Source organism: Equus caballus, chromosome 30, assembly GCF_041296265.1.
Source record: "Equus caballus isolate H_3958 breed thoroughbred chromosome 30, TB-T2T, whole genome shotgun sequence".
Classification (NCBI taxonomy): Eukaryota; Metazoa; Chordata; class Mammalia; order Perissodactyla; family Equidae; genus Equus; species Equus caballus.
Genome location: NC_091713.1, coordinates 7,796,068 through 7,822,967, shown reverse-complemented (window position 1 = coordinate 7,822,967; position 26,900 = coordinate 7,796,068). Strand labels below are relative to the sequence as shown.

Below are 26,900 nucleotides of genomic sequence, written 5' to 3'. Positions count from 1 at the left end.
CTTTCAACACAGGACCGCCAGAGAAAGTCACATATGCTCCCTAAACCATCACATAGGATGCCTGCCTTCTACTTAGTGAGCTCCAGCTTAACCGTGTCAACAACTTCCAATCAGGCCACCCCTCCCCCACTCCCCTGACCTCTGCCACCCTCTCCCCTCCCTTTCCCTTCTCTCCTCTTCTTGTGCATGCGACAATCCTCTCCTGTCGCATTACAGTCTCTGCAATATTTTTAACGTGTGATAGAGCAGCTCCTCCCTCAGAGTTCTTCCTGGTCCATATTTTCCTAGCTTAGCTTATGCGTTTATTTTTTCCATGTAGGATCATTTATCTAACTCAACATAAAAGCTCGTTAAAATTTTTATTGGCATTGTATTCAATTTATAAAGTAATGGGACTGACCATTTAATGAAACTTCCTAACTTAAAACATAGACTGACTGGTGAACCCCAGGCCATCAAAGCAGAATGTGTGAATTTAACCCGTGTACCAGCAGGCCAGCCCCTACAGAATTTTTTTTTTTGGAAGATTAGCCCTGAGCTAACTGCTGCCAATCCTCTTCTTTTTGCTGAGGAAGACTGGCCCTGAGCTAGCATCCACGCCCATCTTCCTCTGCTTTATGTGTGGGACACCTGCCACAGCCTGGCGTGCCAAGTAGTGCCATGTCTGCACCTGGGATCAGAACCGGCAAACCCCAGGCCACCAAAGTGGAACGTGCGCACTTAACCAGTGAACCATCAGGCCAACCCCTAGAGAATTTTTTTAACTGAGAGATTTATCTGCATAACAAGGCAAGCTTTATTTATTATACATTTTCTCCCCTCATCTTCCCATAATTTTCCTTCAGCCACTTCCTGCTGCTGCTCACCCAGATGGCTTCCTGCTTCCAAGCTCCCCCATGTGCACTCAGTGTGGACTGGACTTGCAACTGGCAGCTGGTGTGGAGCTGCCTGCTGGAGGGCTGCAGAGCACCATCCTAAGTCTCATCCGCAGCATGACCTACCTGGCCAGCAATACTCAGGATCTGCCACCACTGCACAGGATTGGGGCAGCTGCACTGATGGTTCAGATTGTGGGCAGTACCCAGCCCAATTCCCACTCACTTTTGTTGACCACATGCCTGTGCTGTTTGCAGATGGTACAGATTTAAAAGAGAAGTCATATCCTGCTATTAAAGTGGAACTGTTGGACTGACTTGAGGGATTTTTCAACACCTGTAAAACTAAAGAGAAGCTGGGAGAATTATCAGAAGAGTTCTACAAAAATGAACTACTATCGATTGAAATGTTGAATATACATGTCCCTGCAGTTGCTAAATTGAGACGTCTTTTAGACAGTTCTCCTAGGGAAGATTTACTAGACATTCTGACATCACTTATCCAAACAAGCAACAGAAATGCTCCAAATTTTAGATACTGTGACTCTGGAGGAACTGTCCAAGATGATGATACCACTGCTGGTGAAACAAATGCAAGAATTGAAATTGCTTTAAAAAAAACAGAAAACTTGGGGCTGGCCTGGTGGCACAGTGGTTAGGTTTACATGTTCTCCCTCAGTGGCCTGGAGTTTGCCGGTTCAGATCCTGGGTGCAGACCTATGCACCACTCATGAAGACATTTTGTGGCAGGAGTCCCACATATAATGTAGAGGAAGGTGGGCATGGATGTTAGCACAGGGCCAGTCTTCCTCAGCAAAAAGAGGAGGATTGGTGGTAGATGTTAGTCAGGGCTAATCTTCCTCAAAAAAAAAAAATTATAACAATAAAACAGAAAAAGCGAGAAAGATGATAATAAATGCATTATATGAATATGCCTCAATAGGATTTCACACATCCTAGGTACTTTATTTTCTGGCACATTGTTATGGGATATCATGCAGGTGATTTCGACATATCCTGTGTGTTTTCCATGCGTGTCCGACACCTGATTCTGGCGTGTCCGGCAGGTAGTTTCAGTGAATCAGGCACCTGTTCCGGCCTATCCAACAGGTGGTCCCGGCATGTCTGGTAGGCGATTCCAGCACATGTGACATGTGGTTCCGGCGTATGCGGCAGGGGATTTCGACGTGTCCGGCAGGTGGTTCCAGCATGTCCAGCACCTGGTTCTGGCATGTTTTGCAGGTGGTTCCGTCATGTCGGCACCTGGTTTTGGCATGTGCAACACCTGTGTCTGGTGTATCTGGCAGGTGGTACTCACAAGACTGGCAGGTGGTTCAGATGTGTCTGGCACCTGGTTTTGGCATGTGCGACACCTGCGTCTGGTGTATCCGGCAAGTGGTTCTCACAAGACTGACAGGTGGTTCAGCTGTGTCAAGCAGGTGGTTCTGGCATTTCAGGCACCTGGTTCTGGCCTCTGCTGTACCTGTTTCTGGTGTATCCATCACATGGTTCCAGTGTGGCTGGCACATGGTTCTGGCATATTCGGCAGGTTGCTTCAGCGTACTGGGTGCCTGGTTCCGGCGTATCTGACAGTGGGTTCCATGGTTTCTGGCAGGTGGTTCCTGCGTGTCTGGCATGTGGTTCCGGTACGCTCTGAATGTGGTTCCAGTGTGTCCGTCAGGTGGCTACCATGTGTCCAGGACCTGATTCCATCGTGTGCGGTTGGTACATTCAGAGTGTCTAGGTGTTGGTTCCAGCATGTCTGGCCGTTGGTTCCCACATGTCCAGGGGTGATTCCGGTATGTCCGGCAGGTTTTTCCGGCCTTTTCCAGAAATTGCTTCTGGTGTACCCAGGACCTGGTTCTGGTGTATCCGGCAGGTGATTTTGGCGTGTCCAGCAGGTTGTTCCAATGTGTTACGCTGGTGGTTCCGGCCTCTGTGGCAGGTGTTTGTGGCATGTCTGGCACCTGATTCTGGCGTATACGGCAGGTGGTTTCAGGGTATCTGGTACCTGGGTGCGGCACATCCAACAGATGGTTCCGAAGTGTCTGGCAGGTGGTTCCGAAGTGTCTAGCATGTGGTTCTAGTACGTTCGGAAGATGGCTCAGGCGTGACCGTTGGGTGCTTCAGGCATGTGCGGGAGTTGGTTCTGGCGTGTCAGAGTCATGGTCCCAGCATGTCCGTCATTTGGTTCCAGGTGGTTCTGGCTTGTCTGGTGGGTGCTTCCAGTGTGTCTGGCGGGTCGTTCTGGCATGTCTGTGTGGTGGTTCCAGAGTGTGTGGCGGGTGGTTATGGCATGTCTACCAGGTTTTTCCAGCATCCAAGGTGCCTGGTTCCAGCGTATCAGGCAGGTGATTTTGGCGTGTCCAGCAGGTGGTTCAGGTCTGTCCGGGAGATGGTTCCGGCGTGTCCAACATGTGGTTCTGGCATATCTGAGAGGTGGCTCCGGTGTGTCCGGCAAGTGGTCCCGTTCTGTCTGGCACATGGTTACGGGGTATCATGCAGGTGATTTCAACGTGCCCAGTCGGTTGTCGAGGCCTGTCTGACACCTGGTTCTTGTGTGCCTGGCAGGTAGTTTCAGTGAATCAGGCACCTGGTTCTGGCATATCCAACAGGTGGTCCCGGCATGTCTGGTACGTGATTCCCGCCTGTGCAGCACATGGTTCCGGCGTATCCGGCAGGTGATTTCGACGTGAGCGGCAGGTGGTTCCAGCATGTCAGGCACCTGGTTCTGGCATGTCTTGCAGGTGACTCACTCGTGTCTGGGACTTGGTTCTGGCATTTCTTTAAGGTGGTTCATTCATGTCCAGCACCTGGTTTTGGCGTGTGCAACACCTGTTTCTGGAGTTCTCGGCAGGTGGTTCTCACAAGACTGGCAGGTGATTCAGGCGTGTCCAGCAGGTGGTTCTGGCATGTCGGGCACCTGATTCTGGTGTGCCCAGCATGTGGTTCCAGACTGTCTGTCAAGTGGTTCAAGCTGGTCTAGCAGGTGTTTCAGGTGTGTCCAGCAGCTGTTTCAGGCGTGTCCGGCACCTGGTTCTGGCCTGTGCTGGACCTGTTTCTGGTGTATCCGTCACATGGTTCCAGCGTGTCTGGCACATGGTTCTGGCATATTCGGTAGGTGGCTTCAGCCTACTGGGAGCCTGGTTCCGGTGTATCTGACAGTTGGTTCCATGGTGTCTGGCAGGTGGTTCCTGTGTGTCTGGCATATGGTTCTGGTACATTCGAAAGGTGGTTCCGGCATGTCCAGCAGGTTGCAACAGTGTGTCTGGGACCTGATTCCATCCTGTCCGGTTGATGCTTTCAGAGTGTCCTGGCTTTGGTTCCGGCCTGTCTTGCAATTAGTTCCCACATGTCCGGTGGGTGATTCTGGCGTGTCTGGCAGATTTTCCAGCCTTTTCCAGAAATTGGTACTGGCGTATCCAGGACCTGGTTCCGGTGTATCTGGCAGGTGATTTTGGCGTATCCAGCTGGTTGTTCTGGCGTGTTAGGATGGTGGTTCCAGCTTGTGTGGCAGGTGTTTGTGGCGTGTCTGGCACCTGGTTCTGGCATATTTGGGAGGTGGTTTCAGTGTATCTGATACTTGGTTCTGGGATATCCAACAGGTGGTTCCGAAGTGTGTGGCATGTGGTTCTGGTAGGTTCAGAAGACGGTTCCAGCCTGTCCGTTAGGTGCTTCCAGCATGTCTGGAAGTTGGTTCTGGTGTGTCAGACTCATGTTTCCAGTGTGTCCAGTGGGTAGTTCCAGGTGGATCTGGTGTGTCCGGTGGGTGCTTCCGGTGAGTCTGCTGGGTCGTTATGGGATGTCTGTGTGGTGGTTCCAGAGTGTTCGGCGGGTGCTTTCGGCATGCCTGTCGGGTTTTTCCAGCATCTAAGGTGCCTGGTTCAAGCATATCCAGCAGGTGAGTTCTTTCTCAGCTTCCTAAAGAGCTGGAAGCAAGACAGTTTGTGGCTTGTCTCCGCTTGAGGGACGGAGGCAGTGCTTTGTGCCATCCACCTCTCGAGCAATATAGGGCATGGTTGAGAGCAAATGGGCCTTTCTGACATAGGAGTTTTCTGACACTCTCTCCACGAATGCACAAGGACAGTTGGTTAAAAACCTCTTGTCTCTATCCTCCTAAGCTTGTGGAATCACAATCATTTGGGCCTTGGCCCCATTGCTTAAGGGGAAGATGTAGCCATTACCCCTGAGCCGGCTTGGCAAGAGGGAAATGTGGCAGAAGCAGAAGTTCTAAAGCAGCGAGTTAAGGGCTGGGAGGAAATGGCGTTCAGCTGCCTGTGTATGAGAGGTTCCCAATATGCTGTAAGAGCACTGTGGAAAGCGACTTCTTTCTCAGCTTCCTAAAGAGCTGGAAGCAAGATGGTTTGTGTCTTGTCTCCCCTGGAGGGATGGAGGCAGTGCTTTGTGCCTTCCACCTCTAGAGCAATGTAGGGCACGGCTGAGAGCAAAGGGGCCTTTCTTCCATAGGTGCTTTCTGACACTCTCTCCTCCAGTGCACAAGGGTGGTTGGTTAAAAGCCTATTGTCTCTCTCCTCCTAAGCATGTGGACGCACAATCATTCGGGCCTCAGCCTCCTTGCTTAAGGAGAAGATGTAGGCATTTTGTCTGAGCCAGGCTGGCAAGATGGAAATGCCCCAAAAGCAGAAGTTCTAAAGCAATGAGTTAAGGGCTCCAAATAAACAGCATTTCAGGTGCCTTTGTATGAGATGTTCAAGGTACACTATAAGAACAGTGTGGCAAGTGAGTTCTTTCTCAGCTTCCCAAAGAGCTGGAAGCAAGATGGATTATTGCTCATCTCCCCTTGAGGGTTGGAGGCAGTGTTTTGTGCCTTGCAATTTTAGGGCAATGTAGGACTCTGCTGAGCAAACTTGGCCTTTCTTCCATAGCTGCTTTCTGAACACTCTCTCCACCCATGCACAAGGGCGGCATGAGAGGTTGCCAGTATGCTGTAAGAGCACTGTGGGAAGCAAGTTTTTCTTAACTTCCAAAGAGTGGTTGGTTAAAATCCTATTGTCTCTCTCCTCCTAAGCATGTGGAAGGACAATCATTCGTGCCTCGGCCGAATGATTCAGGCAGGACTTGTGTGACCCACCTGCCTTAAATGCTGGAACCAACTGTTGGACACTTCAGAAGCATCATCTGGAAACGGTGGAACCACCCACCGCAGATGTGAGAATCAGGTCCAAAACGTGCCAGAAGCACCTTCAGGACACACCAGAACCATCTGACTCTAACGCCAAAATCACCTGCCGGATACACAAGAACCACTTGATGGACGCTCCAGAATCACATGACGGGCATGAAAGAACCATCTCTCAGAGTGCCAGAGCCATGTGCTGGAAATGCCGGAACCACATCACTGACAGACATGAACCACCTGCTGGACACGCCTGAACCACCTGCTTCACTCGCCGGAACCACCTTCTGGACAAGCCAAAATCACGTGCCGGATAACCTGGAACCAGGCCCCTTAGAAGCCGGAAAAAGCCAACAGACATGCCAGAAGCACCTGCCGCACACTCTGGAACCACCATACAGACGTGCCTGAATGACCCGCCATACACACCAGAAGCACCCACCAGACACGCCAGAACCACCTGGAACCACCCGCCGGACACACTGGAACCATGACACTGACACGCCAGAACCACCTTGCAGACATGCCAGAAGCACCCAAAGGACATGCTGGAACCATCTTCCGAACGTACCAGAACCACATGCAAGACACACAGGAACCACCTGTCACACACTTCGCAACCACCTGTTGGATATGCCGAGACCATGTGCCAGATACACTGAAACCACCTCCCGAATACGCCAGAACCAGGTGCTGGCCATGCCACAAACACCTGCCAGACAAGCCGGAACCACCAGCCTAACACGCCAGCACAACCTGCCGGACATGCCAAAATCACCTGCTGGATAAACCGGAACCAGGTCCTGGATATGCCAGAACCAATTTCCAGAAAAGGCCAGAGCAACCTGCCAGACAGCATGGAATCCCCCGCCAGGCATGCGGGAACCAACTGTCAAACACGCCGGAACCAACACCTGGACACACTGAATGCACCAACCACACACGAAGGAATCAGGTTCCGGACACATGGTAGCCACCAGTCGGACACGCCGGAACCACCTTCAGAACATACTGGAACCATATGCGAGACACACGGGAACTACCTGCCAGACACCACGGAACCAGGCGCCCAGTACGCTGAAGCCACCTGCTGAACACGCCCAAACACTGTGCTGGACATGCCAGATCCATATGATGGATACACCAGAAACAGGTCCAGCACAGGCCAGAACCAGGTTCCAGAAACAGCTGAAACAGCGGCTGGATACACCTGAACCACCTGTTAGACCAGCCTGAACCACTAGATGGAGAATCCTGAACCATATGCCAGGCACACTGTAACCAGGTGCCCGACACGCCAGAACCACCTTCTGAACACGTCTGAACCACCTACAAGTCTTGTGAGAACCACCTGCCGGATACACCAGATACAGGTGTCGCACACACCGGAACCAGGTGATGGACATGACTGACCACCTGCAAGACATGCCAGAACCAGACATGCCAGATGGGGAAGAGGTGATTTTGGGGGAGAGGAGCTTTGTAGATTTCTCACTTGGGCACTTACCTGTTTTGTTCTCCATCCAGGTTTTTTCTGGGAGCAAGTTCTTGAGAAACCTATAATGAAAAGTATGAGCTATCTACATAGGGAGAACTCAGACTTCGTTCAGCAATTCCCTGGGCGTCTGGAGACTCGATAGAATACTTTTTTCTTTTTCCATTGCCAACACCCATGCCCATTCAGGCCTATGTGAGTTTTTACAATGCTCCTCCAACTGGTCTCCAAGCCTCCAGCGTGCCTCATTTCTCTTCATCGTAGAGGACAATAGCAGATCAATGTTTCTGAGGCATGGCTCCACCAGTGCCCTCTCTGATGCGGAAACCTTCCTCTCACTGCCTACCTGATAGACTCCAACTCCCTGCCTTAGCACTCAAGGGCCCCTCCGCCTTTCATGTATCCCACAGTCCTGCCAAACCGAACAGTACCCACTACCCAAAAACACACATTGCATTCTTCTCTTTCACCTCTGCCTGATCAGATGATGGACTTGAAACAAAGCCATCATTTGCTAGTTAAGTGACTTTTGCACAGGTCATTTCACCTCCCTGACCCTCAGTTTCTGCATATATAAGTGATGAATAGTAAGATTCACCTCATATTGCTCTTATAAAGAATTAAAATTGACTTAGAGAGCATATGCAAAAACAGCTGGCTCCCTGCCTGACATGCTGCAGTCACCAATAATTATTCGGATCTAAATATTGGCTCATGCCATGCCCTGCTTCTTTTCCTATTAAAACCTTATCCTTCAAAAATCGGTGTGTACCCTTTCTTGAAAACCAGCCCAAGGTGTAAACTGAAGTTCATTTTCCTAAGCTGCTCAGTAACATTTATAACGCAAAGTCTAATGCGTTAGACCTTTTTTTTTTTTAAGCAAAAGAAGCTAACTCTGGCTAACTTCAGTTTTCTTATTAAAGAAATTGACTAGAAGGATTTACGGTAACTCACATAACTGAAGGGAATTTTTGAAAAAATCAACAAACAGAAAGCAAAAATAAGCTTTGGAAGACACAATAGAGCACAGCGTATAGTTATTATTACTGCCGTTCACCAAATATTGTCGGCTCTTCTCTGGCACACAGAAGGGATGTATCTTCTTGGCCCCTTAAAGTCAAATGTGACTTTGTGAGCCTTTGGCAAATGAAACTTGAGCAAAAATGAGGCTGTCTCTTCCAGACAAACCTTTGGCAAACACTAGGAGTGTGTTTTTCCTGCCTGGCAGTTGTGCAAGAAGTTGGATCGAGCATCTTTTAGCTGCCATCTACTCAGTCCTCCAGACTGAGCAAGGATAATACAGAGCCAGCCCCTGATGACATGGAGCATGTTCGAGAAATAAACCTTGGTTATTTTTAGCTGAGACTTAGGAGTTTGTTGTGAATACAGCACAACATGGACTATCTGACTGATGAAAACATATGTAGGGGAGGAAGACATTTCCTCTTCCCAAGTGTGGGTTCGTCTGGCTGGAGAACGAATTAAATTCACATGAGACAGAAAAGCAAGAGAAAATTAAACAAAGCTTTATGAGGAACTGTGGCCCGGTGCCTTTCTTCCTGAAGGAAGAAAGGGCACCAAAGAAGTGGGGTGCACATAGTGGTTATATACCGCCAAATGGGGTGTTTCACATGTGATTGAAATGTCCCTCCCACAACAGTCACAAGATTGCCCTGTCGGCACTTGATGGACACAGCAGGTAGTGGGTCTGCTATCTCAGTGGGCATAGCAGGACTCAAGTCGATTGTCTGGAGCTGGGCGGTCACAGGTGAGCTCAGCAATCAGTTCCTAGCCTAAGGAAAGATGCTTAATCCTTAAGAAATGCCAAAGTTGGGAGGGGGAGGAAAGTCAGTTACAGGAGGTTACCAGACTAGCACAATAAAATGCAGATTTAAGTCCTTGCGCCTTTGGTATTAAGAGTTTTTAGAGAGAAGGTCATCTCCTTTCTTCTTCCTGGTACAGAGAGGGAGGCAACTTTTACAGATAGAGATTTACCTTACAAATGTAAATGTGCCCTAACAAAGGGCAAGTTCCATTCCTCCTTCCCTGTCCCAGTTTATCAAAAGCAATCAGCCTCAAATAATCCTGATGCCAAAGAGACATATCTTGGGGAGGCCATTTCCAGGTCCCCACACATACATATTACCAATTTCCTGTGCTGTTGACCAAAATGACTTCAGTGAGCCAATATTAGAATTCCTTTTCACAAAGGTGGATAAGTGACAGATTAGAAGTCTACACTGTCCCAGGAGTGTAGACAGATACCATGCTTATATATAGCAAAAATATTTCCTCATTTTGTCCTTTACCTGTCAATAAAAAAGTATATCTATAGAAATCTGGAGGTAAAGCTCCAGACAAAACCAACATGGTGACAAGGAGGAACATTACATACTTGTAAAAGGAGCGACAGATGAGAAAATAATAATAATGGCTGGGAACTTAGAGAACCTTGCATTGAAAGGGATCTCATATGGAACTCAGGAAATATTTATAGCTGAAAGCACTACATGACAAAATCTGGTGGATGGAATTAAACAATACTTAGAAGAAAGATACCTTCAACATACGTATCTAAAAAGAAAAATTAGAAACCAATGAGCTGCTTGTTCAAGAAGCTAGACAAAGAGCAAGACAGTAAAGTCAGGAAGAAAGGAAATGAGAAAGAGAAATGCCAAACCTTTGTTTCTATTTATTTGCTCTTTATTTATTGCTATGGACTGAATTCTCTCTCCCCACCATTCATATATGGAAGCCCTGACCCCCCCTTGTGACAATGTGCAGACACAAGGTCTTTAGGAAGCAATTATGGTGAAAATGAAGTCATAATGGTGGAACCTAAATCAGATAGGACTGTGGCCTCATCAGAAGTGGAAGAGATCTCTCTTTCTGTTTCTTCACACGCATACACACACCCCGCCATCTGAGGACTCAGTGAGAAGGGGACCTTATGCAAGCTGAGGAGACAGCCCTCGCCAGAACCTGACCATGCTGGCATCCTGCTCTCAGGCTTCCAGCCCCCAGAATGGTGAGAAAATAAATTTCTGTTGTTTAAGTCACCCACGCTATGGCATTTTGTTATAGGAACCCAAGCTAAGATGCTTATCTTTCACAGTTTGTTCCTAGGTTCTGGTACCAATTCCAATGTGCGTGGGGTTGTGGGTCAGGGGAGTCCCCCCCACCAACAAGCAATTCTTGGGACACCAGCTGGGTGTCCTACAATTCAACTCGATTCTGACACTATGTACCCAGAGACAGCATCACATCCCACAGGTTAAGGGTTCAGCCCCACAAGACTGCCCCCACTGCAGGTGCCAAGAGCAAGTCTAGGTTGTCACCTATGCTTCTGAGCAACTGGCTGTCAGTAGGAGGTTCCCAAGACTCTCTACTCCGGTTCGATGAATTTGCTAGGGCGGCTCACAGAACTCAGAGAAACCTCTTACTTACTAGATTACCTGTTTATTAGGAAAGGATATGACTTGGGAATACCTCGATGAAACAGACGCACAGGGCAAGACATGGGGAAAGGGCACTGAGCTTCCACGCCCTCTCCAGGTAACCACTCTCCCAGAACCTGCACATGGCCACCAACCTGGATGCTCTTGGAAATCTGTCCTTTTGGGTTTTTATGCATAAGCCGTTTATTTATTCTCTTACCCTCAGCTGCTGTTTTTCCTTCCCCATTTATAGCCCAAAGCCAATCAAAGAAGGACATGTGCAGTGTGATGCTGTTCCTGTACATTTTTTAAGTGCATAACAATGTAAGAATTTGTTAACGGAGACATACATGTATGTCTTGACTATGCATAAAAATGTAATCTTTTGTTAATGGAGCCATGCACATGGATATTCTTGGAATCATAAAGAATGTAATTAATTTTAGGATATTGATACCTATGATGAGGGAGGGAGGAGAACGGGATGGAAATGTGAATTTTAGGTGTGACGGCAACATTTTGCTTCTTAAAAACAGAGATATCGTTGTGGGCTGAATCATGTCCCTGAAAATTCATATGTTGAAGTCCTAACTCCAGGACCTCAAAATAGGGCTGTATTTGGAGAGAGGGCCTCTAAAGAGGTAATTAAGGTAAAGTGAGGTCACATGGGTAGGCTCCAATCCAATGTGACTGATAGTCACGTAAGAAGAGAAGATTAGAACTCAGACACACACAGAGGGAAGACCGTGTGAGGACACAGGGAGAAGCGGCTGGGGAGAGAGGCCTCAGAAGAGACTATACCGGCCAACGCCTTGATCTTGAACTTCAGCCTCCAGAACCGTGAGAAAATAAATTTCTATTGTTTAAGCCACTCTACGTGTGGTATTTTGTCATGGCAGCCCCAGCAAATGAATGCAACATCGGAAGCAAATAGGGCAGAATTTAACGTCTGTTCTTTCTGGGTATTGGGGCCAGAGATAGAGGTCATACTATGTACTCTTCTGCATATTTGAAATATTTCCATAATAGTTAAGAAAATAACAAGCAGATCCCGAAAAAGAATAACCAGAGAGTAGAAATTTATGTGTGATTACCTTACAGGCCAAGGTGGGTTTCGTGTTGGGCAGGTGGTTCTCTTCCACAGGGTGTGTCAGTCACCCATGAATTCCCGTCTCTTGGCTCTGCCATTCCTGACGCCTGTATCATCGTCTGCAACCAATCTGCACAAGGAGAAAGAAGGAACACGGAGAAGACACACCTGCTTTCAAAAGTTCCAACCTGGAAATGGCACACACCACTTCCACTCCCATTGCATTGGCTGAAACATAGTCACACGCCACACCTCACTGCAAGTTGCTGGGTGACTGCCTTCCTGGGCACCCAGGACAAGGATGTGGACAAACAGCCAGTAGTCCCACCCACAATGTCATCAGGTTGACCCTGGTCTTCATGCTGCTGCTCAGTCTACAGCGTGTCTGCCAGGTCTATGGTTAGGGTTTAGATATTTTACAAAGGCGCGGGGTTGGGGGTCATGGTTTGGGACTTCAAAGAGGAGGAAGCCAATTCACAAGGAGACAGAAAACCAAATGTTTGCTGGGCCATCTCTAAACAAATGAGAGAGAACTTGTGTAAAATGGGCCCGGCTAGGTACCTTCTTCTCTACCACATCTAGAGTTCCCTACGTTGACAGCTCCTTCCTGGAACAGGCCTTCTGTCTTAAATTCTTTTAGGCAGTTAGGGGCGAGGCCAAAGTTTCTTTTATATATAAATTTTATGTGTATATATGTAATTTATAGAACTAAATAAATGAATTTAAATATAGATACAATGGATTATATATTCTATTATATATCAATATTAATATATATTATATATATATAGATAATCTCCTTGGTTCTCCAGAGAACCCTGACAAATACAGGAGGAGTTAATATTCTTTTATCGATGGCATTTACATTTAATCATTTGAAATTCTTAGTTATGACATTGTTATGGCTTGCAAGGAAGTGTCCTTTCCAGTGTTTCATTTAGAGGCCTCAAGATACCAATTTTAAAAAGTTTCCCATTTTATTTGTTTGGGTTGATAGGCTTTTTCCAATTGAGTGCACAGATAAACCAATTTAGGAATTTCAAAGGAGCCCCATTTAGGCCAGTGAAGCTTTAAATCACCCTGAGTAATCTGAGCCCAGTGGGACAAAAATCTACATGTAGAAGGTCTGTATTCTTTAAAGACAAAACCAGCAGGAGTCCCAGAGTGGGGCTGTTCTTTGGTGGTCCTCTTAGAAAATGGATTTCTCATTTGTATGAACTTACCCAAGGATCAAAGGCCCAAAAAAGGAGTGAAAGAAACAGAAGTTTCTAACAAAGCTGACCATGGAAGGATGGCCAGAACCACTATCAAAGGACGCCTACATAAAGAGTCTGGACCTCTACCAAAAATGGGAGGTCCAGGCCCAGGAGGACTTACCACCAGGAACCAGAGCCACCAGGACGAGACGACAGAGCACAAAAGATTCTTTGCAGGCACCTTGCTTGTGTCTGTGAAGTGGCACCAGAATTGAAGGTCAGTAGCTAGGGATCCCACTTCTGTCACCATGTAAAGTCAGCAAATAAGAGGCATAAACTGCAAAAGAACCAAAAAGTTTATTTGGGGTCTCAAGAATTGCAATTCAGGAGATGTAGATTCGAGTAGAAGCTCAAATGCGCTCCTAGGAAGACAAAGGAGGCAGGGGTAGATAAAAGGAAAGGACACAGGCTTACAAAGGTCTACAGTGAACAGTTAATGACTGGTTCTGGCATGGGGTGAGCTGACTTGCCAGAACATAGTTGGTCCCAGGCAGACTGCCCCTTCTTGGAATGAGGAAACACTTCAAGATGTGACCTCTGCTGTCAGGTAAAGCTCAAAAGGTCAGTTAACATCTGGTGGTGGATGTGGTGTACAAGCATAAGCCCCACTTCCTTAATGGCCTCCCAGCTCCATTTTAGAAGCCTTGAAAATGGTACTCCATTTTGACATTGTCATCCACCACGTAACAATATTAACGATGTTTCGGTCACTAATGGACCACATATATGACAGTGGTCCCATACGGGTAGCACCACATAGCCTGGGTGTGTAGTAGGCTCTACCACTTAGGTTTGTGTAAGTACACTGTGTGATGTTCACACAACAGTGAAAGTGCCTAATGATGCATTTCTCAAAACATGTCCCTTTCATTAAGTGAGGTATGCCCGTACTGATTTTAGTCTTGTGAATGTTGAATAATGAATCATTCATTTCAATTATTTGAGTCAGCCCCACTGGCTGAAGACGGTAAAGGCTGACTGAAGCAAAAAACTAAAATTTGTTATTCAACATTCACAAAAACAAATGAGTAAAGAACTTTAAGTTCTATATCAGGGTTCATGTAAGGCAAAAACATTCTAAAGGAAAGATGGATTTGAGGACATATATGATTCTGAGTGTAAATGTCTGGCTACAAGCAAAAATTCCAGGGAGCATTTCAGACTTTCGAGGCAGTGGAATTGGTGAAACCAAAGTCAAGCTCTCCAAACAGTAAAGGGGGCCCAGGTAATATCTGGAGTACAGGCGGAACAGGCAGAAAATTCCATTAATGTAATTGTATGATATGATGAACGGACAGAGTTGGAAAATAGGATGGCAGGGTAGGGCAGAGGGACCTGGAGGGCCCAGGATGGATGGAGAGATCAGCTGGGCTGGTGGGGGGAAGGGGCCATGGGCACACCCTCTTCATGTCCCCTCCCCCACCCTCTGAAACCCTTTGTGACTCTTCAGTGCTCTGTGATGCAGGCCTGGGATTATAGGCAAGTGTGGACACTCTCAGAGCTCAGTTGCCTCAGGCAGCCTTGCGATTCAGAAAATGGAGTTCAGTCAATGGAATGTTCTCTCATTTCTGAATAGCCATATTGAGTTGTTTTTGAGCATCTGCTCAACATTCTTAGATAGTGACCACAACCTCACCATCGTGTGTGGGTTGTGGTTGCTTCTTCTGTTCCTGTGCTTCCTGGTGGGGATTCCATCTTTACCAACCTTCTGGAAAACCAAAATCTACCAAAAGGTAAGGATCCCTGGGCAAGCCACCAACAGGGATTTTTTATTGTTGTTTCCATTTCTAGTCCCACATTTTTAAATGAGTTGGTCCAGAGAGACTCCTAAGATGGCAAGTCTGAATAGAGGATAGAACATCATCCTTCTAGGGGAATAGGAGAGGCAGGACTAGGGGTTCAGCTGGGACTGTTTCCCATTTAAAACTCACAGACCATCTGGGTGTGGTGGAGGATTCCTGGATAAAATCCCATCACTGATTTCACGGCCCTGCATTAGGTTATTTAGAGAGTTTGGGATCTGTGTAGGAGAACACTGTTCCCAACACTGGATCATGAGTCACATTCCCATGTCGGGCGTCATTCGACCAAACCGTCCTTTGTATTGGGCAGATCAGGAGAGCAGGGCTGAGCCTCTGAGCAGACACTGGAGTGTGAGCTCTGTCCCAGGATACAGGGTCCCATCTGAGGAAGCACAGATGTGACTGTGGGCCTCAGAGGCTATGCCCTCCTTGAGCAGAGGACTTCTGACTGAGAATATCAAGTGTGGACTCTAGCCAAAAATCCTCCTTCGAGTTTTTCAAAGAAGGAAAAATTGAAAGTATCTTATCACCTTTAGAAATTCAGAAAGGGAAAGAACACAAAGTGCTAGTAATAAAAATGGAGAGCGACATTAATCTTGGATGAATATCTGAGTCTCCTAGAGAGAGGAGCAAGCCAACTAAGTCCTCGCTCCTCATTCTTTTCTTTTTGTTCTCAGCGTCAGGGCAGAGCCAAGAGGAGAAGAAGAGGTGGAACATCAAGTGGTAAGGTTCCACCTACCCCACCTGAGCTCTCCAAGGGTGACCCTTCCTGTCCTCTCCATGAGGTCCCAGGTCCATGGTCTCTGAGGATGTCAGTCACTAGACAGAGTCCCTCTCGGAAGACAGAGGCCTCAGAGGAAAGGCTCATGGGAAGGTAGTCAGAACCCGAGACATTTCTCAGATTCCTGCTCTGCCCAGCTCTGGGCATGAAGCAGTGATGGGCCTGGACAATGGGTGTTGCCCAGGGGGTGGCCGTGGGAGACGTCAAGAGTCAGAACTTCTGTCTCCTGACCTTGTGAAACTACATTGACTTCCTGGATGATCAGACTCCTCGAGGTAACCATTGACCTATGTTCCTCACATGGTGGTTTTGAACATCCCATGGGATAATGTATGTGACAGTACTTTATAAATGAAGCAACAAACACACGTGAACCTTATTAATATTATCATTGACCGTTTGACCACATCTACTGATTCTTGGGGATTTCAGAGTTAACAGCCCGTTAATATCCCAAGGGTCTCCCATAAAGGGACTCCTGTGTAACACCTATGCTTCTACCTTTATTACATGTAATTCACTCTTCTGGTTTCCCAGGTTGGAGAAATTACCAGAGGGAAACAGAGGAGAAAAGGAGGCTAATTTCTATTCTGAAAAGGTGACTAGTCTTTTCTTTCCTGATCCCTCTTTAAAATGTTCTCTGCAATTCCAGGGATTCAGTACAGCCTGCAGTAGTCATGGGAGGGGTTTGCCATAGGAACGGGTATGTGAATGAAGGCCTTGGGGTGAGGGCTGCTGAGTGTATGGTGAAGTCATAGACGTGGGGCATTGTGAAGGGGCAGCAGGCTTCAGGTGGCCCCTCCCCTGACAGGCCAGCAGGTCCTCCTTTCCTTCTTCTGGTCCTGGCTACAGTTTTCTACTTCCTGTCTCCCGCAGGCCCCTAGGCCAGCCTCTCGATACCACCCGCTTTCGTCAACTATTATGCCCAGACCCCTCCTGTGAGGTGTGTAATAGCACAACTGCTGAGATCAATCAGCTCCTGGAGGACCTGGAAGATGATACCGCCACTGTGTCCTCTATGGCTTCCACAGCTTCTGGGACTGAGTCATCATTCACTCTGTCCTCCGCCTTCTCAGAAGTCCCTCCAGGAGACCTAACACCATCCCCTCCACCTGACCCTTCCCCACCGCCCCACTCCATCCTCTCACCTAACCCAATGACACCCTTAGCTGACTTTCTTTCACCCTCACCACCGGGTCACTCTATGCCACCAGAGCCTTTTCCTCCCTTGGAGTCCAAATTCCCAGCAGACTGTTACCCACCCCAACCCCTTGCCCTTCCCCCTCTGCCACCACATGACACCCAGGCAACGGGTCCTATTCTCCAACCAGAGGCCACTCTGTCTCTGAATACGATCTTCTCTCTTGACCGCACCCTTTCCCAAGATATTAACCCCTTACCAAATTTGTCCCAGATAATGAATCCCAATGATTCACTGGCTTGTCATCACGCACCACCAAGCCTGTCTGTCTCACCACCGACAGACCACCCTTTAACTGTGACTCAATCTAAATCGGTTTCCATCTTATTGAAGTCTGTTCCAGAGAACTCATCTCCAGATAGCCCTGGTGGGTTGTCCACTTATGTCCCAACAGTCAGAGGCACTGACCATTCAAGCCTGTCAATTTCAGAATTATCCTGGTGGCAAGCTTGTGCCAAAGACTTGTTCTTAGCACCTTCCACCTTGGCACCATGTGATTTTAATCAGGAGTTTCTTGCCCTCCATTCTTCAGAGTCCTCTCTGGAGAGACACCCTACAGCTAACCTTATAGAACCTGGTAACCTCTCATTTCTCAGCCCTCATGTCCTGGCACTCCTGGAGAGACAAGTCCGAAAGAGGAGTGATTTCCTGATGTGGAAGGAAAAGGAGAAGGAGAAGGGTTCTTTTCCAAAAAAACTTAGGCCAGGCCACCAACTAAATCCTTCGGGGAAAATGTCAGAGTCAAATGCTGATGAGTGTGACTCAGCATTCTCCCTTCCTTTTTGGAGCAGTGCAGGCAAACCAAAGGAGCTGCACATGCATGAGCAGCCCCCATATCCTAAAATCTTGGAGGACCATTTACAGGAAAAATGTATGCAGCTCTTCTGGGGTCTCCCATCTCTGCACAGCGAGTCCTTGCCCTCTGCTATCCGTGACTCAAGTGACTGCACCACAATCTTCCTTTTCAATACCATCTCAAATGCCTCCACGGGCCAAGAATCCCCAGTACCTCTCCATCGCCCACCTCCATCCTTGCCTGAGATCCAGCCCCGACCCTTGCCTCAAACCCTGCCCCAATCCCAGCCCCTACCTCTCACTCAGGTCAAGTCCCAGGCCCACCTTAAATCCCCACTCCCAATCCTACCATCTGGTCCTCTACCCCAGATAAGGATCTGTGGAGTGTGTCACCATAGACCCCAGGATGAATCAGAGTCTCTCACCTCATCTGAAATTCAACAACTGGAATGGAAAGTGTTGCAGAAGCAACAGGAAAGTTTGTGGGGTTCCCCCTCTGTAGTCCAAAGATCTCAGGAAGAATTTTGTTCTTCAGCTCCCAACTTTCCTTACCATCAGGCCTCCCAGGCCCATGCCTCTATCTCCACCCTTCCCGTAGAGTTTCCTCTCAGTGATGAGCTGAGGAAGAAACTGGAACATCACCTTCGAAAGAGGCTCATCCAACACCGGTGGGGCCTGCCCCGCAGGATCTGTGAGTGTCTGTCACTGATGATGCCTCCAAGAGATTTCTCAGAGATAGCTAAGTCAGAGAGCAATCGTGGACTCTCACGGATCTCGGTGAACAAAGATCTAAATGTTGGATTGAGCCAATCCAAAAGCTTCCATGAGAGGGGTTCAGAACTGCTTGAGGTAGAGAAGGAGATGGGGAAGGATCAGGGACATAGCCCAGAGAACGGCCCAAAAGCTCATCTGTTGAGTGACCCAGAGAGCTCTTCAGATAAGGATCCGGCATATGACTCTGAGAAAGACCTAAATAGTCACGTGGCAAGTCTGTCAGGGAAAAATTCAAGGGCCTTGGAGGAAAGTCTAGATCAGAAACAACTTGAAAATGTCCTGAAAGCACATTTGAGCAAGAAGTTTGAGGAAATCAGTGAGGCTCGGCTCCCTGGGACGGTGCGCAGTTCATGGCATGCCAGCAAGCAGACATTGCTGCTTTCTGACAAATCCCGCACCCAAATAACACAGAGGAGTTTGCCACCTTCAGTGGGTGGGGACTCCTCCCTGAATACCTTCCAGGAGCTTTGCTTCATTGATTCCAGTGCACAACAGATGATGGAAACCCATATTAAAAGCTTTCGTATGAGAATGGAGTGGGGCCTTCCCTGCAGGGTCCTTGAATCCATACAGGCGTTTAAATCGGAAGATGCTGCATCCCAGTCCTTGACCTATTTCTACTGTCCCCCCTCAAATAACCCAACTTTGGAAGTGGACTCCAAATCCGAGGGCTTCGAGCCCCATAGAGGAAGCTCTAAATCTGCTCTTCAAGAAAAAGCGGAAACAAATTCAGCCCTGGTCCCGGATCGTCTTTGCCCTGCTACTTCACCTATGGGCAGGCAAGGACAAAGGGTGCCAAGACAATCACCCTCTGGTATCAACCAAGAGATTGCAGAGGTTGTTCAGAGGAGTAAGGGTGCCAGGCAGACTCACCTGCCTGTCACATGGGGCATCACAGGCAAAGCGAGTCAGAAATTTACTCAGCTAGGCAACAGATGCCCCCCAGAGCTGCCTGCAAGGCAAGCTGGTGCCAAACATGAGACAAAGGATGAGAGAATGAGTCCCAGTGATAGAAGAGAAGGGCGACAGGACAAAAAGATGAAGTCGGAACCCTTTTCCGTGCACAGCACGGCCAGGGACATATTCAGGGCCAAGGAGCTCAACGCTCTGCAGTCAAAAACTGGTAATGTGTTGACAACCAGCAAGCCAGGAAGCTCCCAAAGGATACGTGAGAATCACAGTAAAATAGAAATTACTGGGACCATTGAAAGCCCTGCACCAAAAAGACAAGTTCCCCAAGACCCGAAGTCATCGGATCTTAAGGAACATCTGTTTAGGGAATTAAAGTCGAAACTAGAGAAGAGGAATCAGAGCCAGGTCCAAGGCCAACACACCGACAGGTCCCCTGCCTCAGAGAGCTTGACTTACAAGGCCTCACTGACTCATGCCCACGGTGTCTCCAGTGGGGACATGGGAGCTTCCCAGGTGCTGCATGTCCATCTGGAGGACACTGGGATCAGCAGGCAGCAGCGGCAGGAGCCTTGGGTCCCTAAGAAAGACCAAAAGAGTTACGAGGATAAGAAATTCCCACCAGCTACAATGAGAGTGAGCCCTCCGGGCACCAACAAAGAAGAGCTTGGTGGAGGAGATGCAGGGTTGGGGACATCCCAACCTACAAGAAAGAGTTTCCCTACTCAGATCACAGCATCAGAGGAGACGCTTGGGAGCAAGTCTTCCCAGACCTCATCACAGAAGGCACAGCCTCCTCCTGAAAGTCTGTTCAGAAAAAAGATGAACCACATTTTTCAATGGCTTCGTCCTGGGACAAAAGGCAAAAACCAAGAACATCCCCAGGAAAAGGGCAGCCCCATATCATCTGCACAGAGCAGAGGCCTGGTTAAAGGGAGAGCTGCCGTTATTGGGACCACCACGGCTCAGAAGACCAGGACGGTCCCTGGGAAGTTCCCAGTGGAGAAACTGGGGCAGCGGTGTGCAGCAGAGGTCACCCGCCCTCAAGAGCCCCTTCCTTCCCTGAGGAAGTTTGTGAAAACTGACCAGAAGGCAGAAGAGCAGGCCCAGGCAGAGCCCGTCCAGGGGCATCCTTCCAACTACAGGGCTCCCTCCTGTAAAGTGCCAAGCACCAAGTCCTGCCACCAAGAAGTTGTCTTTGCTGGCCAGAATTATCCTACATGTTCTAGACGGATCAGAGACCAGAACAGACACCCTCAGAAAGTCATGGCGTTTAAAGATCAGCTATTGGATCAGAAGCGTCCCTTATCTGTGCCCCGCAGGGAGCATGTGCCCCATCCAAGCTCCACCTGCAGGCGTCAAGCCGGCCCAGGGGCCTCCAGCTGTTCTCACCACTGCTAAAGGCACTATGTTTAGGGATCCGTCTCTATGTCAACAGAAAACGCTTTTCCAGCGTTTTGAGAGCGGAAAATTTCCCACCGCAAAATAATTCCTTCTTGTGGAGAATATTAATTCTCCCCAATAAATGATTCTCTAATAATAGTGATGTCTTTTCTGTGTCCTGTGTTGGGGGCATGGGTTTCAGGTAACTCAGGGCTTGTGCTTAGGGAAAAGGAGGAGTGAGTTCAGCTCTTACTGATTGCTTCCTCTGGCTTCTAAAAGGTCACCAGTGCTCTGGAGCTCTTGTTGACAAAGAGATATCACGTGCCCCCAAAAGCCCATTTCCTCCCTGATGAAGTTTGAGGAGGTGGGCTCTGCCTCCTGCCTCTTCGCTTAGCCTTAACGAAAGTGTAGAGCAGCCCACACCTTCCGCTCACTGAATGTTTTACATCCTTCAGAGAGTAGGGAAGACAGGTGTTCTCTATCCGAAGAGGGTCAAGAATAGGTATGCAATTCATAAAACAACAATGAAGAAAAAACAGTGGCTTCATCATGATTTAGAGGTCAGTGACCAGAGGACCCCACAGGTGGGTGAACCCTGAATGGGATTTGGGGGGTGGGGGAGGGTATTGCTGCAGTGGATCCTGGGCTGGTGGGGGAGGGGCTAGGAACAGCACAGACGCGCCTTAAGAATCTGTCATGCGAGTCATATTAATGTGTTAGGGAAGAATACTTTAAACTTTACATTGAGGTTTCCCTACTGGAAAGGCACCTGGGGGAAGTGGTTCCCCTCTGTAGGTATTTCTTCAGACTGCCAAATGATATTTTGTTGCAGAGCAAAAGCATCACTCAGCTGCCAGTAGTAACAATGTTGACCAGGTAGCCACCTACCTCCCAGGATAAAATAAAGCTGAGAGTAAGGAAAAGATGACTTGGAGTAAGCGAGGAGGGAAGAAAAAATGAAGAGGGGAAAGAAGGACCTTGCTGGTAGAACAAAGCTTTATGCCTCATCATCCATATGGTGACCCTGTCCTGTTCCCCCCGCCCCCTCCTCAATCTGATCCAGGCATCACCACCTTGAGGCTGATCCAGGCACTGCACAGCACACTGATGCCTTATTCCAAAAAGGCACTGGGCAGTTCTTTGAATACTAAACAACATCTGCAGGGAGGTCATCAGGCATGGCATCCCCCTCTTTGGGGAAGGTGATCTTGCTGCCTTCCTTCCATCTATGCTTAATAGGAATATACAAGATCTTGCCCTTAGTGTGTACAGTTCACCTATCAGGATAGAAGTGCCGCCTCTGATATTCACGGCCTTGGTGGAGCCATGGCTGGTCTCCCCCAGAACACCTGCAGCTCAGGAACCAGAGGTGAGTCCCAGACTATGCACCAGGTTACAGATATATGGGGGTCTCACCATGGACTGCACACATACCCCACCTTACAATAGGGGTTTGGAGGAAAGGCAACTGCACTTAGACAGACTGGGACTCAAAAATTGGCTGAGTGTCAACTGGGGCAAAATTCAAAAAGCATTATGATGGTGAGCGTTAAATACATTAAGTTGTAGACGTCTAAGTAAAATAAAGATGGCTACAAGGGTGGAAAAATAAAGTACCAATTTTGTTTTCTAAAAACAACATGATTTTAAAAATGGAAGGGAGGAGAAAAAGGGAAAAATAGAATAAAATGATTGTTCTATGAGTAATAAGAGGGGCTCAAGATATAGGTGACAAACGAAATAAGACTCCGAGTAAGGGAAAGGAATCTGAGGACATTAGAAAAGATACAAGTATAATGGTAACTATTGTAACAAAACCGAACACGCACGCGCGCGCACACACACACACACTACACAAATGGGGTGAGTATCCCAGAGGGCACTGGAGGTAGTTTTCCCAGAAAGGCTTGTGAATGCTAGGTGTTAAAACGAAAACCAAAAACAAAACCGGTGTCCACTACAGCCTCTCTCACTCCACACTTGTATCTTCTTGTCCAGAGTTATGCCATTGAACCCACAATGTCTGAAACTTGAGGTCAAAGAAAGAATGCAGATTCTGTGGAGGTCCTGGGAGGGGGATGGGGCCCAGGGCAGGAGACTTGAAGAGGTGAGGAGGCCATGGAGGGCTCTACCATCGATGTGGATAGACCAGCCAAAGACCAGCCTCTCAGTTTCTACATCATCTCATCTTAGGGTCCTTTACTTCCATTCCAGTGTAGTTACTGCCACACTCCAGAGCTTATCACCAGGAACACTTCAGCCATCCAGATTATTACAGTCGGACATTCCACCCCTTGGCCTCGTCTCTCATTCTTCTGATTCATATGCCCCTTGTTAACTTTTCAACTCCAGGCCCTTCATTTTTCCACTTACTCCTTGTCTGTCGGTCAAGCTCTTGTTTACATTTCCTCCCTCTCCGGGGTAGACTTGATGGTCTGTCAGCTAACCAACATTTAAAAAGCTCCGCTACTAATGGGCCCCATCCAATCCCTTTTAATCCTTCCTGTCTGGCAAAATCCCATCTCTCTGCCTTTCCCAGAAATGCCTTCCTATAACTAATTGAGCACTATTGGATTAAATCTCACAATGGAGTCTACCGATGCCACAGTAAATTCAGCCCCAGCACTAGCTGGAAATCACTCACTCATTCCACAAAGAATTATCCCATGCTTACTAACATGAGAACAAGACAAATGGAGCTTAGGTCTCTGTTTCCTTATTCCATTCTCTCTCCAGGGACACTCAAATTTATTTCAAATCTCCTTCACTTTCCTCAAATTTAGGCTGTCTCCATTTGCTCAGTAGATGTGCTGGACCACTGATCACAGAGGAACTAGAAGTCAGGAGACAGGAACTTTCCGTCAATAAACCTTCACAAAAACCTTTTCCCGTTTCTCCTTTCCTTCTTTCCTGTTATATGAAAAGAGGTTTCCTTCCTAACCTCAATGATTACACTTCCTGAAATGTCCTTATTGAGAGAGCTAAACCCTTGTCTTGATGGACTGAGCCCCCTTGCCAGGTCTCCTCTCGTCCCCTCCCTCTCTTTAGGAGGCACCCAGCTTCTTTCATTATTTTAAGCTTTCTATTACAGAAATGTTTGAACATGCACAAGAGCAGTGGAACTTCCCATGTAGCCCTTACCCCACTTTCACAGTTATCATCTGGCACGTGTGATACGGCCCGTCTCCTACACTACGGTTAAGGGGCAAAAGCCCATGGGAACATCCTGCCATCCGTCTCTCAGGTGTATGCTTTGTGCCCATGTCACAGCTCTCACGTTTCTTTGACATTTACTACCTGTGGAGCTCACTGACCCAAAACAGATGGACAGAGCCATGGGGAGGAAATGCACTGAGCTTCAGATGCTCTGGCCATCAGTTCTGCTCAGCCCTGTAGTCAAGCCTGAGAAGTCACTGAGTTAACTCCTCCCTCCACCCCACGCAGAAAGGAATCTTCCTAAGCAAATGCAGTGCACGGTGTTGCAGTCCCTCAGTCACACAGTGACTGCAGCACGTAGAGAGCACAGAAGGAGAAAACTGTACATGTGATAAGGACTTCACATCACCATGCAAGTGTTTTCAAAGATTTAGAAGAAAGTTTCTTTCCTGTAATACATTTAAAACGAGCTACTGTATGATGAGTTAAACACAGGAGATCAAACACTTTTTTATCTCCTCTCCTTCCCCAAAAGTAAAATATTACATGAAAAGATGCTCCACATCATTAGTCACCAGGGAAATGCAAATCAAAACCACTGTGAGATAGCACTTCACACACAGGATGGCTAGAATCAAAAAGTTAGATAATAGCAAGTGTTAGAAGGCCGAGAAACTGAAACCCTTCTATGCTGCTGGTGGGTATGAAAAATGGTGCAGCTGTTTTGGAAAACCGTCTGGCAGTTCCTCAAAAGTTAAACACAGAATTACCATATTACCTAGAAACTCCACTTCTAGCTATACACTCAAGAGAAATGAAAACATATGTCCACACAAGAACTTGTACACAAATGTCCATAGCAGTATTATTCATAACGGTCAAAAGACGGAAACAACCTAAACGTCCATCAACTGACGAATGGGTAAATAAATTACGGTATATCCACACAATGTAATATTTTTTGGCAATAAAAAGTACTGATACATGCTACAATATGCACAAACCCTGACAACATTATGCAGAAGTGAAAGAGGCCAGTCACAAATAACCTCATATGATTCCATTCATACGAAATGTCCAGAACAGAGAAATCTAGAGAGAGAGGAAGTAGACTAGTGGTCGCTTAGGGCTGGGAGGATGAGAGGACAGGGGCATGACAGCTAAAGGTTATGAAGTTTCTTTTTGAAGTCATGAAAATGCTTTAAAATTGACTGTGGTGATGGTCACCCATCTGTGAATATACTAAAAATCATGGAATTATACACTTTAAATGGGTAAGTTGTATAGTATGTGAACTATATTTCAATAAAGCTGCCAAAACAAGTAAAGGATTTAAAAAGAATAAGGCCCTTGAGGATGACAAGAAGGGGAGAAGATATGACAAAAGATGTCAACACAATTTTTGAAGACGGAAATCCGGTGCAGGAGTGGTAACTGAGTAGCAGAGCAGAGGAAGTGCCGGCAAACCAACTCACACCACAAAACCCCAGAAGACGGACGACCCGGTGGCACCAGATAAGGAAGAAATTAAGGGTTTCATGCTGTACACATGTTGAATATTTTGTTCTTTCCTTTGGTTCTTGTTTTATATTATGTGTAATTTTTTAAAAAAAATTTTGGGGGGGATGCTCTTTTCCAGTATTTTGTGAAACCCTGTTGAAATGTTAGCACACTTTAAATGTGCAAAGAGGATCCAGGGTTTCTTGCCTGGGACAGAACCTGCGACAACTGTTTTAAAGTCACCATTGCACACTTCTGGGGTCTGGGTAGGCTAGCGCTGGCAGGTACGGGAATCAAAGCCAGAAATTTCAAAGGTTAGGCAAAATTTGGGACAACAGCCAACGGTCCATTTTTAAAATGTATTTATTTAAAGATAAACTTGTGGAAAAGTTGCATGGATGGTAAACAACCATATACCCTTTATCCAGGTGTACCCATTAGTATTTTGACCCATTTTCGATATCTCTCCACTTTGTCTCTGTCTCCGCTCCCTCCCTCCCCTTTCTCTCTATATCAGCACACACACACACACACACACACATGGATGTCCATGAATGTGCCATGTCCGCGCCCGGGATCCAAACCGGCGAAATGCTGGGCCACCAAAGCGGAGTGTGCAAACTTAACCACTCGACCATGGGGCCGGCCCCACCTGAAACTATTGTTGGTGGAGCTTATCTTGCTCAGACTTTAAAGGATGATTTGACAATCATGAGTCCTGGGGACCTTAGGGGCAGTCAGGACCAGACTTACTATAAAAAAAACAATGCCAGAGAAGCAAAGATACATAGAGGGATTTGTCTGAACAGAGACCTCCTGCAGTCGAGGGAGGGTACATGAGAGGGGTGGGCTTGAAGTGTACCTTCCTTTTGGGTAGAGACGATGGTGAAGCTGTGGATGAGGGAGAAGACAGGGAAAGAAAGGAGCTGTCATTACTGGTAAACCCTCTCACATGGGAGGGAAAGGATTGGGTGTCTGCGGCTAAGATAGATTCATCAGACTCAGCGAGGGAATGCGGGCAGGCAAAGGGAGGACATGACACAGGGCTTCATTCCAGCAGTTTAGCACTGAACAATGAAGCTGTAAAAGTTATAACTATTAAATGACTAGCTAGCGTGGGGGGAGATGAAATAATCATATATACACCATCAACAAAAATGACATTATTGTTTAAAAAGATACAGAGACGTCAATGGGAATTTTGGGGAAAAGATAGAAAGTAGATGGGGAAAAAAATCATAAAACCTTTCATGGAAGAAGTAACCATAGGTGTGATTCAAAAAAAATCTAAAGGTACTGTCAAATATGA

General features: G+C 47.4%; 2 long non-coding RNA genes across 4 annotated transcripts in view; one reads left to right on the top strand and one right to left on the bottom strand.

Annotated features, from left to right (window-relative positions):
• Positions 1 to 345: 345 nt before the first annotated feature.
• Positions 346 to 26,900, bottom strand: part of LOC138921498 (uncharacterized) — a 71,456-nt gene continuing 44,901 nt past the window's right edge. The window contains exons 8-11 of one of the 3 annotated variants that reach the window (XR_011434133.1): positions 13,412 to 13,567; positions 12,039 to 12,164; positions 7,520 to 7,569; positions 346 to 2,138 (exon numbers count right to left, since the gene is read on the bottom strand). This is a non-coding gene — a long non-coding RNA (uncharacterized lncRNA). Of the gene's footprint in view, positions 7,570 to 12,038; positions 12,165 to 13,411; positions 13,568 to 26,900 lie in introns of all 3 variants that reach the window. The other 2 variants (XR_011434134.1, XR_011434132.1) reach the window with 2 other exon arrangements.
• Positions 14,749 to 16,698, top strand: LOC138921499 (uncharacterized). Its single transcript, XR_011434135.1, has 3 exons — positions 14,749 to 15,023; positions 15,770 to 15,815; positions 16,411 to 16,698. It is a non-coding gene; the product is annotated as an uncharacterized lncRNA (long non-coding RNA).